Raw genomic sequence first — 20707 nt, forward strand, 5'->3', positions numbered from 1 at the left:
AGTTACTGGGGACCTGACACTCTCACTGGGTTTCGCTGAAGTCTCCACTCGAGCTTTCTCTAGCTGGATTCTCTGACATTCAGTGTCCTTGTCTTTGAGTTCAAGATCCCTATTCTTGAGTTCCACTTGTTGCACCAGCTCCTCTTTCTTAAGCTCAGCATCTTTTTCCAACTTGCGATATTCAAAGGCCAATTTCATCCTTAATAACTCAAGTTCCAAGGTATTTCTGGGGTTCGGAACAGAGGCAGCAGGAATGGCAGCATTCCCAGAAACAGATTCAGTAGAAACCCCAGGGGCAGAGTTCTCATTGGTTGCATTCCCCCCCTCATCAAGAGTTTCACCATCGGTCTGGTAGTCCATCAGGGCAGCTATCAGCTCAGCCCTAGACTTATCCACAAAGTCTAACTCCCTGGCTTCACAAGCACTCTGGAGAGCCTCTAAGCTCATCCGAGTCAATTTACCATTCGCAATAGACTCCGTTGCTTGTAATGCATTTATTTTGTACACACCCAAACCTTAATCGAATAAAGTGCAGATATTTTGTAAGTGGCACGGTTATACACTGATTCTTAAAACCATAAGCATCCCACCGCTGCCACCAGTGTAAAGACTGGTAGGGGGTGTCTGTACTTCCGCTCTCTATATGGTAGAGGGGAGACACAGGATACCCCAGTCAAGATTCTCTATAAGGTAGCAATGGACGAGCAATCAATGCCTAGCTTCTCAGGAGGTGATGCAGGCTGGTTCTTAAGTACAGTGTAGTCCCCGAAACCTCCACAAAGGAATGTCCACACACTGTATTACTGAAAACACAGTCTTTATATAATTAATATTCAAGGGTATGTACACGATCACAATAACGCACTTTGTACTTGGAAGTCAACAATGATAAATATATACAATTCTAAAGTGGTACCACCAATGTTATCAAATCTCATTAAAGTGCATAAACTGTACGGTTAAAATGTCACACAGATTAATAATGAGGAAACCAGCAATAGAGATAGGAAGGAACGCAAGATGGTTGAAACAGTAGGCAGAATACTGGCCCCGTACCCTAGACACAGTTCTGTGTGGAGATCCCCCCACCTGGGCAACCTGTAAAATAAGATATATCGCACAAGCCCAGTCCATATGTTCAATAGTCTCACTTCTTCCTATTAAGGTTTTTACCCCCCCAATGTACCTGGTGGAGTAGAGTTCTCCGACGATGCGTCGACCAATCCTTCTTGAGTGCCTCCCTTTCAGGTGTGAGCCACGGATCATCGAAAGGTGTTGGGGAACTTGGCGTTCGGTGTCAGGGAATCGACGGCCCTTCTTGAGTGCCCTCCCTTTAAGGCGGGAGTCACGGGTCGTCGAATATCCGATGGTGAACAGGTGGAACTACGGCAGTGAACTGGCAGCTTCGTTCCTAGCGGCGCTCGTCGACGACAGAGCGTTGGCGACCTGCAAGGAAGAGGTGTGCGGGGCACCTCAGTGACGATAGTTCTGGACCGCAAAGAGATGATGAAGAACTGTTGCCCAGCAAGGGCGTCGAGTCATCGGCGTCTCTGTGGTCCTTAGGTGGCGGGAAACCCACCGGTGGATGCTCCTCGGCGTGTCGACGGTCAGGCCTTCTCCGGCGGGAGACAAGCGGGTGACGATGCAGACGAGAGCTCCCGATGATCGATGGAAGTTCTTAGGCAAACGGGAGCACGGTGGCTCCGGTCGGCGATGGCGGTCATCGACAGTGGCGGACAACAGTCTGAGTGCTTCTCCTTGGAGTTCCGTAGCAGTCCCCGTATCGGGTCGGCAGCCTGTCGTAGGTCTATCTACCAGGGAGCTTTGGCAAAGATCAGCTGTGCACGATGGTCCCTCATGGCTCGGGAAGAGGGCGCCTTAGCAGGTCCTCTCTGGGTCAGTCCTTGGAGGCACAGCAGCTTTCAGATTGTGAAGGAGAGCAACAGCAATTCTTCTCGTCCAGCAGGGCTTCAAGGTCAAGCGTCAGTTAATCCAGTTACTCATCGCAGTGGACTTCAGCTTCTGAACACGATTCCTAGCAGTGAGAGGTCCCCAGATATACTGTTGATCTCCCATTCATTCCGCTGGGTCACACTCAAGCATCCAATCACGACTACGGGCATTCATGCAGGCAGGCAGCCAATCAGGGACACAAGGTATTCAGGCCATTCACTTCTCTCCAGACACTCACAACAAGTTATGTGTATTGGGACAAGTACCGAGCCATTCAACACTCCAAGTTGCATTCATACCGGTTTCGGGCAGGGTTGTCTCAGTCATTGTGTCAACCACCAGATACTAGACACCCACAACATTGAATGCATATTCGTCACACACTCTATTCACCCAGGTCCCACCCACAGGAGGTACCCACAACATACATCACCGGGAAGGCTCCAGCTAGTCTGGCCGGGCCTTCACAAGAACACCATATATGGCATTTCCACCCAACAGCCAGTCAGGGGGAAAGGGCAGAGTCAGGGCTTCCCAGGACTTTGGGAAAACAAGGTAATGGGTAATAGAAAGCAAGAGGCCACCGGGGCCATCTTGTTTTCCATCAGGAAGCAACTGATCCCAATGGCAGGGCCGGGTTTTCCCAAAATGGAGGATACTCCGCGCACCTGTCAAATTCAGCATGGAGCTGCCACCAGCCCATCCCCTGCTCTGTGGGCCACCCACAGGTGCCCAAAAACATACACTAGGGGCACAGGGTTGTACCCTCACCCATAGGTGCCATAAGTGTATCCCACAGGTCTGATCACCAAACCAAAAGAAAGAAAGCTGCACTGCCAGGAGTCCCACATGAACTTCTGTGCGGAAAACACGACAGAACACACGATAAAAAGCAGTAAAGGACAAGGATATGGAGGCCCTGTCCCTCCGATGCATTTCCAGCATCACAATGCGGTTGGTCAGTTTCTTCTCTTTAAGAAAATGACCCACTTTTGGAATGTTTTGTACCATTGCGTGCCACTCATGTTCCCAAATACTGACAAATGAACACCCTGGCTGGATAGGGATGTCTGTTTCAACACAGTGGGTCTATACAACTGTTCGTTAGTAGTCACTGTCAAAGTATTGCCCCCAGATGGATAACATTTGTAACACCCATGAAAAAAACCACTGAATTCGTGGGATGTTTCCACATCTTGAACCAGAGCATATCCGTCCAACCAATATTTAACATAGCGTTTTCCCACCGCATGTTGTAGCTCAATGTTTTCAGTCTCCACTATGCATAAGAACCATTGAATCACTGCTGTGGAATAACGTTTCTGACACCCCTTGTGTGAATCCTGGGGCGGAAGCGCAATTGTTTCAGGCTTTAGGTAAAATTGACTGTAGATCGGCATACAAAAACTCACCAGCATGATACTTTTAAAAGGATCGACATATAACACGTGTAAGGCATCCTCTATAGGTGTTTCCCAACAGGTTGTTTGAATGATCCTGTTCCTGAAAAAATTGCAAGCCTGTCTTAAAACGTTGACATCTTATTTACAGTGAGCCTATCCCTCCTGGTGAAAGTCAAACACGCTGTGTTCATTTGCCTTATGCCACATAATTAAATGTTCTTTCTAGGTAGGCATCATGTGCTGAACGTTGTATTGGTCGAAGGATGCTATTCTGATTAGCTTGCGTGTTTACAAGATGTGGAAAAAATCCCTTTCAACCAGGAAAACTAAAAGCTTTTGAGAGTTTACTGATTTTCATGGGTAAGAAGTTCAAGGGGTAGATACAATATATTTGTAACATTACCACAAATATGGCCGTGAGCTTAGTTGTTCTAAGTTACACTTTAATTTGCTCCTTCACCAAATGTCAGAGTGCAAAGCAGCCATCCCAACCTTGGGAATTATGAGTTAAAAATGTGCAGCCTGTGAATTTCGATGTTAAAAAGGTGCTAACAAAATCGCTCACACACAAATCACCCTTGAACTCCCACAACTATCACCTGTTCAATATTGCGCAAAAATGTAGTTTTGCTGATGCATTATGATCTCCTGCCGGGTCTCCATGCCATACACAATATAATCCTTGCTTTTCTTTTGAGGTCTCCAAGCCATCATATAATGCTGGTGCTCAGCCATGTTGAAAACTGTCACCTTATTTACCTGGCAGATTAACCCATTACACTTAGGGGTATTTTTCCCACACATGGGTCAGTCAAGACATGACTCACGCACGACTGCCCCACAGCCGATTTTTTTATTTACATGTTCAGACAGGCACGCAACCTTGCAAAGGTGTGAAATTGTGGACATTTAGAAGGTCTCTCCTTAAGCACTTTGCAATCCTCTCTGCGACAATGATACTGACACCTGGTTTTATTTTTGTTGGTGCAAATATGGTGACAATGCTTACAGAGGTATTCATCCCCAAGGAAGTTATGGAGGTGGATTATAGTGTAGAAATGGTCATCTTGGTGTAAAACATATAAAGTGCTTCTGGCTGTTTTATGAGTTAGCAGGCAGTAGTGCAACATACAGTGGTTGAACTACAGTATTTTGATGAGTCTGCGAAATACCCCTCAAAGAAAGGGACCGGCCCAAAGCCTAAAGGGGTGTCAATTGGAATATCCAGCTCTTACATGGGATTTCAATGCTTTGGCATATTTTTTGGCATCTTTACAACTCTGTGTTTCGATTAAATCTATGAGACGCCAGACACAGATTAAACGACCCGTGATTGAAATTTAATAGCCATCTTTTTTAGATTTTATAATGTGGCCATTTATGACTTTGTTCAGAGGTTTGTAAATACCTCCAGAGCGGAGTCTGACAACTAGTGCCATGATTGCTATTGGTACAAAACACATAATCTCAGTCTTACATTGCAGGAGCCTCCTCTCATTCTCCAGAATCTGTAAATTGCAGGAGAGATCCCAAGTGGATTGTCTTGTAAGCATGGGCCTGGTTAAACCATCAGAGTATCTGGATGAAACAGTTGGGCCTAACAGTTTCCAAAATACACCTGACCAGTCTTTCCATGGCTTCTGTTAAAATGGCTAGCCCATGCCCCATCGAGCATAACTCGTGCAAGTTTACAAATCTGAATTCCTCGTAATGCTCGATGGCTGCAAGTGTTTTATATGCCCGTTGATATGTCCACACCCTTTCCAAATATAAAGGAGCATTGGGCTTTGGGGTTTGCAGTTGTGTGGTGTTAGGACATCACATCTGGATATAATCAACCTGGCCTTTTTGAAGATTTTAAATAACTTCTATTGCTGGGCTCTGGATCTACACCATCTTTCAGTGTCTTTAAGGCCTCCTGAACCAGGTTTCCAACCCTGCTGTGTAGAGACGGACCCACTGTAACAATGGTCCTCATTACAAGTATGCAAATCCAGAAATAGCATTTCCGTTATTTCCATACCAGCGCCCTTTTCCAGACTGGTGTAGTCCGAGTCACGATGCCGGTGTTACCGGCATAGCCAGCAATCCACCGTGCACAGCCACACCGTTGCCAGTATCTGTCTTGACACACGGCAGCCGTGCCAGTGATTCCGTCATGGCGTACGTAACTACACATTAAGAGGTGCACGGAAAAAAGCAAAGCACCAGCATGTACATGCAGGTAATAAGGGGTACAATGATGCTGGAAACACCGGCATCACAGACTAGATGTTAAGAGGAGTCTGGTGTGTAGAAACCTGCCACATGGGCGCACAATCAGCACAGGTGGAGCCAATGGCCTGTGGCAAAGCACAAAAGGACCACTCCCATACCCCACACCCCTTCCAAATCCACAATGCTACCATTAGCACTAGCAATACTGGAGCTGGTGGACATGCATGCACAGCTACTCATTGAGGAGGCATTGAGGCAGAGTACGCAGTGGAGGAGCATGAGGAGAAGGAGGGCCATCATGGCCCAGCAGATACCGAATGTGCAGCCGGTTGTCCCCCGCAGACAACCACCAATCCCTTGAATAAGGGCCACCCCATTCAATCTCACCACCACACAGATCCACACCCTGTACTGGCTGGATAGGGACACCTTCACCACTATAGTGGACCTGATTCATGATGACCTAGTGAGCCAAATAAATATCCAGACAGCCACCCGCCACCCCCCTCCGCCTTGCTGAAGGTAGTGTCTGTGCTACACTTCCTTGCCACAGGCACTTATCAGCACACAGTGGGACATCTGCATGGAATCTCCCAACCCTGTTTCTCCTGTATGCTCTGCCAGGTGCTAGATGCACTCCTCTCCCACGTATGTGACCACATCAGCTTAGCACGGACTGCGGAGGAGGTGAATGACACAAAAATAGCATTCAATGTACTTTCAGGCATGCCTAATGTAATAGGAGCATTCGACTGCACACATGTGGAGCTGGTTGTCTGGCATGCTGTGGAGGTAGTGTACCGCAACAAGAAACTGTACCATTCACTCAACGTACAGATGGTGCATGATGCTCGAAAAATAATCACACATTGCTGCGCATGATTCTCTCGCTCCACAAATGACTCCACGGTGCTGCACAACTCCACGCTTCCTCGCTACATGGCACGACACACTGGACATCGTACCTGGCTGATGGGTGAGTCTAACCACAAGGACATGAGGAGTGTTGAATTGGGGGGGGCAGTAAACAGCATGGGCAACCTGTCTGCTGGGTGAGTCCAACCACAAGGCCATGAGGAGTGTTGAATTGGGGTGCCAGTAAACAGCATGGGCAACCTGGCTGCTATGTGAGTCCAACCACAAGGTCATGAGGAGTGTTGAAATGGGGGTGCAGTAAACATCACAAGCCACCCAGCTGCTGGGTGAGTCCAACCACAAGGCCATGAGGAGTGTTGAATTGAGGGGGCAGTAAACAGCATGGGCAACCTGTCTGCTGGGTGAGTCCAACCACAAGGTCACGGGAAATGTTTAATTGGGGGGGCAGTAAACAGCATGGGCAGCCTGGCTGCTGGGTGAGTCCAACCACAAGGCCATGAGGAGTGTTAAATTGGGGGGGAGGGTAGTAAACAGCGTGGGGGAACCTGGCTGCTGGGTGAGTCCAACCACACGGCCATGAGGAGTGTTTAAACATAGCACAGCATGAGATGCATAAAGGGCAGATGTGCACACTGCATGCATTAAGCCAGAATCAATCCGTCTGCAACATCCTGTAACCATTACCAAGCATGTATTGAAGTGCACAGAGGCTGGATAGGCCAACAAACGACAAAGGCAGATGAGGAATAAACCAAAGAACCTCCTCATCCGCAACCTGCCCAACAACAAACCTCACACATAGAACGGAACAAACCATACACAGCGTTCTGAGTGCACTGAACTTGCTAGTGCGCAGATGTAACTGAATGTGCTACACAATAATAGCATGCCAAAGCGCAAGGCCTTCCCAGGTGTGTCTCCATGCATGTAATACACACAGTGCCTACATAAGTACATGTATATGGGCCTTCAGAAGACACAAACCACATCTACCAGAATGCACCACATATTAGTGACAATGATTGACATTCAAAACAACAGTAGAGTGAATTCACAAGTCATGATGGTCAGCCAGAGATAAAACTATCTGCCGCACTGAAATGAATCGTGACTGCACACACATTCCACAGGTAGACTGCTGGTCATTACGCTTGTCATGTCTCCTAAAGGGACATCTTCAGGTAGAATGCATTAAGTGCAAATTAGCAAAATGCAACAATTCTTGACTACCACCAATACATGATTGAGACCTGCCGGCCTCACCCAATTAAGCTTCAATCATCCATGCAAACACCCACCCAGTCGTAATGCTGTTACATAACCCTTTACCCCTCACACAGTTCCTATCAATGGATATGTGGCCTTGTCATATGTGTTACGATGTAGATGGATGTGTACACAAAGTCCTGTCGATGGAGACCACTGTGAAAAACAATGTTAATGAGGTGAATGTGTAAAGTCCCACTTCATAGGCACAGTGCTCTTTCATTGGTAACACATTAATGACATTTAAATTCATTGTTGTGAGCTGTACGGGATTTGTGAGAGGGCAGGTTGACAGTGAATGGCCCATGTGACAGCAACTGCACAAACCCCCCTCGCCCCTGCGTCTGCCCTAAATTCACTTACGGGGTACATAGGAAATAACCTAAGCCATGTACAGTAATAATTCCCTGTGCATGGTATTCTTCTCAAATGAACACTGTACAGCCTGTGCCAACATGGAATGACTACAAAAATCATAGGTGCCCTTGCTCTTGCTCCCATGCAGGTGATGCCAGGTATCCCCTGCTGGCATGGCTCTTGACCCCCATCAGGCATACTCACAACAGGCCCGAAGAAGCTTACAATTGTGCACATGTACGCACTCGCTGCACCATCGAGCAGACGTTTGGCCTGTTGAAGGCCAGGTTCCACTGCCTCAGCAGATCTGGGGAAGCCCTCATCTATGGGCCAGAGAAGGTGGGCAAACTTGTGCTGGTATGTACCATGCTGCACAACATGTGCATCCGGCGCAACGTCCCTCTACCCCCTGACGTGGACATGCTGGCACCAGAGGCTGAGTACGAGGATGAAGAAGATGGCGAAAAAGCCCTGGCAATGATGGGCGTGCCACACGGCAAGAATTAATTCAACACTACTTTTAATTAACTATTACAGACGCGGCACTGGACATGAATCACACTGGGCACTGGACACTGTACATGCTTAAACATACTCACACTGAATAAGCAATATCCAGTCATGTATTTTATGAAACCCCAGGTGTATTGTGATATGAATAACTATGCACAAATGTGATCGTCATTGGCTACTACTACATTTCTGTACTACTGACCCCACTCCCTCACCCCAACTATCCCCACACCCCCTCCCCAACTATCCCCACACCCCCACCACAACTATCCCCACACTGTCCTCGAGGATGGGGCCAGTGGTGTGGCGATGTGGCATTGTTCGGCAATTGCCTGGACCAACACATTGATTGACTCCACCAGTGAAAACATGGTACCATTCCCATCCCTCACATGCTTCACCAGGTGGTACACCCCCTCCGTGGTACTGCCCAGCATTCGGGCAGTGTTCCGTGCAATGTCCTGCATCATCTGGCACGAGAGCTGTGCCTCAGTAAGGTACCGCTGCACCAATGTGTGCATTGCCTGCTGCCTTTCCATCATCCTGGTGAGGCACCCTTCAATGTCACGTATTTGATGTAGTCCAGGTAGTGGCATGGGTGGTGGGCTCCGAGGGTCCATGGAACTTAACACAGCATCATCTCAATAGTTACGGTCGCTGTGGTGGCAGTGTACACTGCCCTCCACAAAGCTGTCGGCTCCAGAGCCTTGTAGTAGTGGTGCAGGTTCATCCTGCTGGCAGGGGGCTGGGGAAACAGGTTCGTCCTGCTGGCTGTGGGCTGGGGAAACAGGTTCATCCTGCTGGCTGTGGGCTGGGGAAACAGGTTCATCCTGCTGGCTGGGGCCAGGGAAACAGGTGTCTCCTGCTGGTGGGGCCTTAGCAGCAGGTGTCTCCTGCTGGCGGGGCTGCTTGGCAGCAGGTGTCTCTGGCTGGTGGGGCTGCTTGGCAGCATATGTCTCCTGCTGGTGGGGCCTTGGCAGCAGGTGTCTCCTGCTGGCGGGGCTGCTTGGCAGCAGGTGTGTCCGGCTGGTGGGGCTGCTTGGCAGCAGGTGTCTCCTGCTGGTGGGGCTGCTTAGTGGCATGTGTCTTCTGCTGGCGGGGCTGTTTGGCAGCAGGTGTCTCCGGATGGTGGGGCTGCTTGGCAGCAGGTGTATTCTTCTGGTGGGGCTGCTTGGCAGCAGGTGTCTCATGCTGGTGGGGGGGCTAGCCCACATGTGTTGTTGCACACTGTGGTGGCGGATATGCTCGTATCTTGGTTTGAGGTGGTGGTCTGCCTGTGGCGGGCCGTGCCCTGGTGCCCCTGGATTTGGTTGCATGTTTCCCATCATTGTCAGATGATGTGCCTGTGGCGGACAGTGAGGCAGGGCATCAGTAATGGGTGTGGCTCCATCAGACATACATCAATGCTAGTACTTTCAGACTCATGTGCATTGTCATGGACATGGTGGAGGGCATGGCATGGTGCACACATGCATTTGTGGGGGATGCATTGTGGGTGCATGTTTGTTGTGCGGCCATGGTGTGCGCAGTGTCTGTTGACTGGGGTACTGGTGTTTACCAGTTTGGGTGTTATGGGCCTGCCACATGAGCTGTGTGACATGTTGAGTTGAGTTGAGTTTGATTGTGTAATGGATGTGTTTCACTTGTGACTGCTGCCTATGGCTGTTGCTGTGTTGATGGTGATTCAGCCTGATGGAACATGGTGGTGTGACAAGTGTGCCACATGTGTCATTGATGTGTGCATCTTGTCTTGACATGGCTTAGGGCATGTGGTGGCACGGCGGTGACGACACCAGTTGGGCATTGTCTAGTTGATGTGTGTCTGTGTGCATGCAGATGCTACTTTTATGGGCAATCAACTGGACATGTGGGGTGTGTCAGTGGTTTATGTTTTCGGGTCCAGGAGGTTGCGCACACAGAGGCATAGGTCGTCCTACCTCTTCTTGCAGCCTCGCACATTACAGGGTGTTGTCCGCACCACCAAAACTTTACGGGCAACCTCCTCCATATAGTCTTCTTTCGTATTTGCTCTTGGCGCCACAGATCTATGCAAACAGCTTCGTCCTTGCTCAACAAGGGTGTAGGCAAGCATGTTCAGTTCAGGTTCACTGAACCTAGGCTTGCAGCGACGTACTGCAGGTTGCCTTGCACACATGTGTCTCGGTGTTGATAGCTGCTCAGGTTTTGAATCACACTCCTGTGCACTGAGGATTGAAATGGCGTGTGCAAGTTCATATTTTAGGTCATATTCTGTGATCTCATTTTCAAGTTCCTTCCATAAATTAGCATAAAGGAAGATGGTATGATAGTGTTTGCTTAGGACCACCACCCATACCCTCAAATTAATTTCCTCTCTTTGTTTTATATTCCATTCAATTCAAATCATCTTTATTTCGGCTGTACACCATAAAAGCAGACAAATCAATAATAAAAAAAATCATTACAAACTCTTAAACAACCCTTGCACAAATCCAACAGCATAAACCCAGTCTTCGGTTAATACACAGGATATAAAAACAATTGTCACAGTTTAAAAGACATCGCAGTACATAAGATTCCAGGCAAAACAATAATTATACAATCCAGATTAATGTTTAGACGATGACAAGCAAAAAACGTGATCAATAAATTCTGAATCCTTCACATATGAAGGATCTATTATTTACTGCTGATTGAAAAAATGTTTCCTCTTTTTGAAAGCAGAAAATAGAAACTTTGGGGCAGCATTAATAATCCTGGTCGAAGAGGATCATTTCAATATGATAACAGCTTCTCTTCTAGTTTCAACCACATACAGACCTAACAATGGTTTAAACCACTTGTGTCTCAGAACTTAATTTAAAGGACAGGGACAACATAAAATATAACTCATCTTCCACTGATGTCGCACATACTGGGCAAAAAACAGATGTTCCCTTACGCCCAATTCATTTCTCGAGGTAAATAATCCTCACATAGACTATGAAAGTTGTCATCTGAGGGGGTTGCATAAGTGTTATAACTCTGTGGGGGGTCATTTTCATTCAAACAGTAAAATGCATGGATGGGATCACTTACATTTGCTCATTTGTGCAAAAGTCGAGTGTTTGAAATATTAATGATTTCAAAACAAGAGTGTAAAAAGGGTTAAAAACAAGAAAAAATATCTTACACCTTTCCTTTCCACTATGTGTTGGAAAAAGGTGGAAATGGCTCCCACAATGAAAAAAAGTAAGCACATTTAAACTGTATTCCTATGGAAACAGCTTGCCTTTGCCAGGTGTAGAAAAGCTGGTGTATTTCCTAGGAATAACGATTTACTAGCAGGATGAAAAATATTTGCTGGTGTTAAAACATATGGGGCCTCATTACGACCCAGGCGGAATGGGTTTAACAGCGCCGGTAAAGGTGCCGGTGCCGTTAAACCCATTCCGCCGTATTACGAGGTTCCCCTGTGGGACCTGCTCTGGATTTCTGGTCAGTTTTTAGCTCCCTCCCCAATCCCATTGAACCCTATGGGGGGTCAAATGGGAATGGCGATGTGTTCCCTAAATGGGGAAATACCGGGTCCTCCAAGGTTGGAATGGCCCGGTATTTCCCCATTCAGGGACCACGGACCCGGACCCGAGTTTGGAGGCAGCCATGCCCTTGTCAAGGGCATGGCTGCCTCCAAACTCGTAATGAGGCCCATGGTGTTTTGAGGTGGAGTGGGTATACTTGGAGGACACAGATAGTCAATACAGTGCTTCCTCTCTGCATAAAATACACACAAAAATCACCTGGATAGGAAAAGGTTTTAAGACAGATGTAACACAAATACTCCTGTCTTAAGACCTTGTTCTCCAATCTGCGGGACTTGCAAAATGATCCTCTATAAATATTTGTTCTCAGCCGAGGGTCAACTTTCTTCTCATTCCCCCTACTACTTGGGTCTTTCCCTGCCAAAATCCTTCTGATGATAATTGGTGACCTTAACCTTCCTGTATTAAATAAGAACCATCAATCACAACTCAACTTCATTCTCTCTGACCACCACATGGTGTCCACAGCGTCCCAACTCACATCCATGGGTACTCCATTGATTGGCTCTATCTATCCCCTCTCACCTCCTCTGCCCACTCCATATATCCCTCTCCCTCTAACCAGTTACTCATTTACTTCACTTCGCCATATCTGTACCCTCATCGCCTATAGGAAGCTCCAATGTGACTCTCTTGCTCTATACCTGGACCAATTTAATCCCTCCCTATAAACCCTATCCTCTGCTCGCTCACTCAATTGAACTGACCTCCACAAAATTCAATGATATACTTGCCACCTTTTTTGACTACAATTATCCTGCATGCTCATTTACCTCCTCTTTCTCATGCCCTCAAACACAGATCACCATAGCCCTACAGCAACAGAGTACTTTCATGCACCTCCACCTATGCTGCTGGAGTAAAGATCATGTCCCCATTCTCTTCACTACCTACAAGGACTCTCTCCTTGCCCTCGTGGCCAACCTTGGCTCTGCCGGAATATCATACTATATTGACATCATGTCTTTTCACCACTCCCACCCTTGCAAGCTCGCCAGGACACTCAAGGCTAAGCATTTCCCTGCAAAAACACACCCTATTATTTTCTTTTTCCGCTGAGGACTTTTACTCCTACTCCTCCTCTAAAATCACAAGTATAGATAATACCTCATCAACCCTTGTAACCTTCCCTCCTTCACCATCCTTCTCTCCAACGCTTATCACCACCCCTCTCTCTTTTGTATCCCACTTTGTCTCGGTCTCCCCTACTGAACTCCTTCCAACCAGTGCTTCTATTGGCTCCTTTGCACCTAAACAATTAAAGAGCATGCACCTATTACCTCCAATCATCTCTTCTCCCTCTTTAACCTATCTCTCTGTGCTGTCATTTTCCTTGCCTGCTACGAAATAGCTACCATTATTAAGAAACCCAATGCTGACTTCAACAATCCCTCATTCGACAGAACTGTCGTTTTATCCCACAACCAATTCACAAATCCTCAAGAAAGTTATCTTCAAGCACATTGTCAGCTACCAAGAGTACCACCCACTGTTTGAAAGCTTCCAATCTGGATTTAGGAGCAACCACAATATTGAAACAGCGGACACCCAGGTCTCTAATTTTCTGAGCAAGACACACCACTTTCACCTACCATCCATTCTAATTCTACTTGATGTCTCTGCAGCCATTGACATTGTGGACCATCCATCTCTCCACCAAACCCTCATCATGAATGGCTTACAGGAAACTGTACTTCGATAAGAAGCCTCCTACCTGTCGGACCACTCCTTCTCTGTGGTGACTTGGAACGGAAACATGCATTCATTTGGGCATTACCCAAGGATCTGTCCTTGGAACACTCCTTCTCAAGCTTGACATCACGTCCCTGGGTAAGCTGAACTCCTCCTTTGGCTTTCACTACATTCTCTTTGCCAATGACACAAAGATCTTCTCTTTTCCATTTTGCAGGCTTCACCAAAGGCATGCAATCTTGAGACACCCTTTAACAGCACCTTTGCACTACAACAGTTAATTACTGCCTCTGCTTTAGCTGATAGAGTCAACCTTCTCAACATCAGTGAAATGTGTCCCCACCTCACACACCACTAAAACACTAATAGTCCCCCCAGCTCTTTATGAGCATATTTTTTGTTGTCCATCTAAACAAAGTCCTCAAGTTTGCTACTCACAACCTCGACAAAGTTAATTGGCTCCCAATTGAAAATTGATGTCTCTTTAAATCCCTTACCCTTGTCTACAAAGCCATCCATGATCTCAAACCTCCCACTTTGCTGACTGCATCTTCCTATACTCTTCCCTCACAAAATCTCTATTCATCACCCCTACTTAACCTGTGTCTCCCACATTTCCTTTGCCTTCTCTTGCATGTGCTGCTCCTCCCTGCTTGCCCCATACTGCAATGCCCCCACCAGATATTGAAACACTCCCATCTTTTTAACAGTTCAAGACCAGTCTCGGGAGGATAGCTGAGGGGCAACGTGCTTGTCGTGGAAGCAAGACGATGCAGAGCAACAAAGGTTTGATCCCCTGATCCGCACTTAGAAACCTCTGGGTATTAAGAGTGTTATAAACAACCAATTACATTTACAGTTTCAAGCTCCACCTTCTGACCAACAAAGGAGCTTGTCCTACACTCCCCAAGAAACTCCAGCCTAGCCATACCACTTGACCCCAATCATACATTGCATCTGTAACTATGTAAATATGTCAATATTTTGTATTCTTTTGTATTTTATTTGTATTTGTATATCGCTTTACGACACTGCGCTGGACACGATTAAAATGGTACATCACGTGTCAGCATGGATAAAAGATGGTCTTTAATGCAGGTTCGAAAAAGAGAATAGGAGAGGAGAGAGTGAAGAGCCAATGGGAGCTCATTCCAGTGGAGTAGGTCTCAGAGGGCAAAGGAACGGAAATGGGACTGAGCACAGGGTGGCCAAGAGACATTAAGAAGAAAAAGTGTCTGTGAGCTAAGAGAACAAGTAGGAGAATAGAAAGATACAAGTGAGGAGAGAAAGGATGGAGACATTTTATAGAGAGATTTGAAGACTAACCAAATAAAACTAAACTTGAGCCAAAAGTAAAATGAAAGCCAACGCAAAAAAGAAAAATTGGAGTAATAGAATTGTGTGGGGACATAAGAGTGAAATCTAGGAATTGTAGATAGATTTGAGTGGACATAGGTGGAAAGCTGGAAGACCAAAAATCAAGGAGGAGCAGTAAAAGAGGCAAGAGAAGATGAGAGAAGAGATTAAGAGTTTAGTATCATGAAAAGAAAGAAAAGGCCTAGCTTTACGATTGTTGAAAAGGTGGTTTCTACAGGAGTAAGAAACAGAGGAAATATGATGAGTGAAAGAAAGGGTAGAGTCCAAGTAAACAGCAAGATTATGAGCAGTAGATGAGATGGGTAGAATAGAAGGAGAACATGAAATAGAGGCTGCAGGGAGTAAAGAGGTAGGAAAGAAAAGAACCTTGGTTTTGTAGGAGTTAAATGCCAGTTATTGATCGGCCATCCAAGATTGAATGGCCAGTAGAGAAGATGAAATAGTAGCATGAGTCTTAGAAGAGAAGGAAGAAAAGGATAGAAAAAGCTGGGTGTCGTCCACATAGAAATGGTGGGTTAATTCCAAAGAAGAGATAATAGCAGGAATAGGGCAAGTGTGGAGGGAAGGGGACACAAGTGAGAGCTTTGTGAAGAAGAGCAAGAATTGGTAGAAACATTGCCCGCCCACGACGGAGAGTAGGTGTGATTAGAAATGTAAGATTTAAACCAGTTAAGTACAGAACCGGAAAAGCCCAAGTATGGAAGCGAGGAAAGCACGAGACAGCAATCAACACTATCAAAAGCTGATGATCATGGAGGAATCAAAGTGTAGCGTGCTTAGCATAATGTGCAGAAAGAAGAGAGTTACAGACTGAAAGCAAAGAAGTCTCAGTGGAATTGTGAGGACAAAAGCCAGATTGGAAATGAGGAAGCAGTAAGTTGGAGGTAATAAAGGTTCACATTTGAGAGTAGGCAGCAAACTCCAAGAGTTTCGAAATCAAGAAAGAAGGGATATGGAATGATAATTAGAAGGGAGGGAGGTATTCAAGTAGGGTTTTTAGGGAGAAATGTGGCATGTTCAATGGAGGAGGAAAGACAAAGGTTGAGAGAGAGCTGTTAAACAGGGCAGTAAAATAGGGAAGAAGAAGAGGATCGAGCTTTAGATCGAGTGTAGATGGAACAGGATAGAGAGGGAGTGCCTTAGCCCATAAAGCCCATAAAGCAGCGGTATCAGAGTCCAATGAAGGGATAAAGGAAGACATAGGAGCTGAGCATAGAGACAAAGAAGAGGAATACTGAGAGGCTAGAGTAGGCAAAATAGCATTACGGACAAGAGTGACCTTAGATGAGAAGTACAAGTCCAGGTTGCCGGCAGAAAGGGTAGAGAACAGAGCAAGATCAGGAGAATGGGGAAAGAGGATACTAGACACAGTTTGTAAAGTGAATCTCTTCACACAGATATCTTCATGTTATTTCATATTTATTAAATGCTCATGTTAGCTTATCAGCGACCCCAGCACTCGTCCTCCAAGGCTCTCTTCCCACCGATCAATAGCCACTGCAGAACTCCAAGCCCCTCACATCCATATACACTCCAATTCCCCATTCCATCACCATGGAGACACATCATAACACATCTCCCTTCCTCTTCACCACTGCTACCCTGCCCATGTTCCAAACCTAATAATTTGTTTTTATATAGAGCTACAAACCCGCAGGTATCTAAGCGCTGCAATAACAGTTATTATTATCCCACTGCGTGGTACTCAATTTATCGACCTCAGAAGGATGAAAGGCTGAGTTGGCCCTGCCGGGATTCGAACCTGCGTCAGCAGGCTACACAGGGATGTCAGAACGAGTGCTCAACTCGCTGTGCTATCTGCCCGACCTGTCCACCACTCACCCTCAAAGCTCCATTCAAAACTTCCTCCACCCGTACGGGTTCGGAATATAACAGATCTTCTTTCCTCTGCACAACACCCTTTGTTAGTCTCACCCAATCACCTCCCCAAACTTCCACCATTCTCTACCCCCTTTTCTTGTTTTCTCTCTACACCCATACTTCCTCCCATCCATCTTTCACTGTAACTCCCCCACCACACAATCTGCTTCTCTCACCCTCCCCAACAAGGGAGGTATTACTCTGGTATTGCACTTCCAACCTCTCATCAATTCAAAGGGACTGATCCATGTAACGCCATAAAACGACATCCGGAGGGCATAAAGTTTTCCCCTCATGCTCATTTTCTTATTGGTTCACACACTCCTGCCATCCTTATAGCCTCCTCCATGCACCTATTCACCCACTCAACCATGCCATTACACCCTGGGTGGTACACCTCAAATACTTCTCAAAATAACCTCCCACAAACTGGCTACAATTGTAAATTGGAATACTTCAAGGTAGTCCCTCCCTCTCAAATACTTCCTGCAAAAAACTCAACAAGCATTTATCCTATGGCTTTCCTCACTACGTCGTGCTCTGTCCACCTGGACAATAAGTCCACCAGAACCAAAATAAACTTTCCTCATTCACATCCCATTTCCAAAGGACCTAAAACGTCCATGGTGAGGTCCTCCCATACATTCCTGGGCACATCCAGTTTAGCCATGGGTTGGGCTTGTTCGCTCTCCCTTACATGTTTTCCTACACTACACACACTTTCCCAGCCTTCTTTCAATTTCACAGTCAACCCGGGCCACCAATATTCTCCCCTTAAAACTACCTTTGTCCTTGACACACCCAGGTGCCCTTCATGGGCTATTGTCACTAGTTTTTAACGTAAGCTTTGCGGGACCAAAACTCAACCCACCAATACAGTAGTCCATCTACACAGCTCAACTCGTCTTTGACTTCCTTTCATCAATAGTGATCATTCTCTTATCCGGTCACTCTGAGTCAAATATCGCATGACACAGACCGTGGTATCTTTGGCTGCCATAGCCAACAACCACTCCTCTCTCGTAAGGATACCTTTGTGTGTAAAAAAAAAACACATCCATCTCCTCTACGTCTCCACTTTCTTCTTGTCCACCTAAACTTGACAAATGGTCTGCTAAAACATTTTCCCAGCCTGGTATCACTTCCATCTTAAATGCATGCTGCTACATCCTGGCCACCCAACTTGCCACACGCTGAGAAACTTTGTCCAACCCATTTGATTAAAAAATCACCTTAAGCGGCAGTATGTATCAGAAACTCTGCTCCCCAAACAAAGTCCCTAAATGTATCTATGGCCCAATGACATGCTTACACCTCCTTCTCCAAAACCGAGCCATTTTTCTCTGGACCTTGCAGACCCCTGGAGGCATGAGCAATTATATGCTCTCCATTGGTGGTGAGCTTTCACAACCTTAATAATCAAATTCGGATCTGATTCAGTTACTTATTACTGTTCATTAAACTTGGGGTGCATACCCACTATTAGAGGTGCCTCCTTGATATAGCACTATATAATCCAAGAAAAGAGACCTCGGCCACGCGGTCAGCAGTGTGGGCTGCACACCCTGATCACCGCGGTAAAGTGGTGTGACTTAATAGTTTTCGTACTGATGTAATGGTATCTTGTTTGATTGTAAGAAAATCACTTCAAAATATCATATAATGTCATTCTTCCAATTCTATTTATTGCAAATAATGTTTGGCAAATGATTCACATTATAGGCCTATGCATTTCGGACAGTAATGTCCTTCCTCAGGGCCTGTGATAGTGTATCTTTTTTGTATCGAACTTTGGTCACAAGTCATGATAAATGATAGTATCCATACAAACATTCATATAATTACTTAGAAAATAAGCGCAATCATAATATTCCGTCATGGTACTACATATCGCCCAATGCATATTGTTGATGTCACAAGAATATATTATTTTCATAAATAAGCGGTTTGGAAGTTCATTATCGTTCAACTATATGCTCTTCACCATTCCTGTCTATTTGGGACCACACTGCCCCAATCCCACCCTCACTTGCATCCACTGTAATCACAGATTTTCTTTTAGTGTTGAACTGACACAATGCCTTTGCCAAATTAATCTCTTCCTTTATTCACTTGAACTCATCAAACAAGTTATGCCTTACAAAATGCACTCCTTTCTTGTGCAGCTTCCTCATCTAGCCCACATTGTTGGTGAAGTTACAAACACATTTTTGGTAAAATTCTATCATCCTGAAAAATGACCACAACTCACTCTTAGTCTTGGGCACCTCTATTCTCTTGATAGCATCCACAATTTCACTCTTGGGCCTTACTCCCAGCACTGAAACTGTGTGCCCTAAGTATTCAACAGAATCCTTTCTGAACACGCACTTCTCTTGCCTCAATGTTATTCCTCTCACCTCCAAAATCTTACGGACCTGGTCCAATATAACTTCATGCTCTTCCAACAACGTATCCACACATTTCTGGAAGAAAAGATGCTGCTGACCCTAGGGGCATTCTCTGAAAACGAAAGAATTCCCTCATGTGTTATGAACTTTGTCATTCTTTGTGACTTTTCCTTGTGCTCAATCTGGTGATAGGCTGAAGCCATTACTAATTTGAAAAATACCATATCATTGCCAACATCTCATCCATGTTTGGAAGGGGGTATCTCTCCATCACCACACATTTAACTCACAAAGGTCTACACACAGGCGAAGTTCACCAGTGTTTTTTTAACCACCACCAATGGTTATATACATTGCACACTTCCTGCGTGTTCAATCACACCCAAACTACATTGTTTATTTAGCTCTACCTTGACCCTTTTTCTAAGGACTGATGGAACAGAACGCAACTTTGCCGCCACCGGCAAACTTCCATCCTTGAGGTTGATTTGTTGGTTCATACCCTTCATCTCATCAATACCTTTGGCAAACACTATCCCATACATTTCACGTACTGACTCACCCACATGCAGCACCTGTTCATCTGTACTGGGATCCAATCTAATCCCCAACAATTTCTGTTCTCACCACCCCAACAACGTTGCCCCCTTCTGTGTCACATACATTTTTCCTTCTGCCTTCTTTCCCTTGAATTTGAGATTCACCAGGAAGTATTCCAGTTATTCTATCTTATCTAAATTGTATTGACCTGAACACATGTCCGGGATGCATACATTACCCACAGCTCCCCCCACATCAAATTCAAACACCTTCCTTGACAACAAAGAGATCTTTGCCCCTGAATCAGCGATCATGGACACAATCCCACCATTCACATAATTTGGGGCATCCGACCCTTACCGTCATCTCTGCTTGCACCACATTCACCATTATCATTGCAACATTTGCCTCATCCTCCCCTCAGATGAGCCTTGCCCGTCTTCAGAAACATAAAACACTTTCTTGGGACCCATCTGGAAGCACTTGCAACAATTGGGAAGATGATCACACTTCTGGCTCACCAGAAAAAAAATTGTTCTTTGCCCCTCTGTCCTTTGGGACAACCTCCTTTGGCCTCATTCCCCATTTTAGCATGGAGCACGGTCCCTTTTTGTTTCCTTTTTTTTACTTCTGCATGGAGGAAACTTCAGCACTTCTGGACTAGGCTCCTTACTCTCAGTTT

The sequence above is a fragment of the Ambystoma mexicanum genome, chromosome 6p (genome assembly GCF_040938575.1).
Source record: "Ambystoma mexicanum isolate Mex_15411 chromosome 6p, UKY_AmexF1_1, whole genome shotgun sequence".
Lineage (NCBI taxonomy): Eukaryota > Metazoa > Chordata > Amphibia > Caudata > Ambystomatidae > Ambystoma > Ambystoma mexicanum.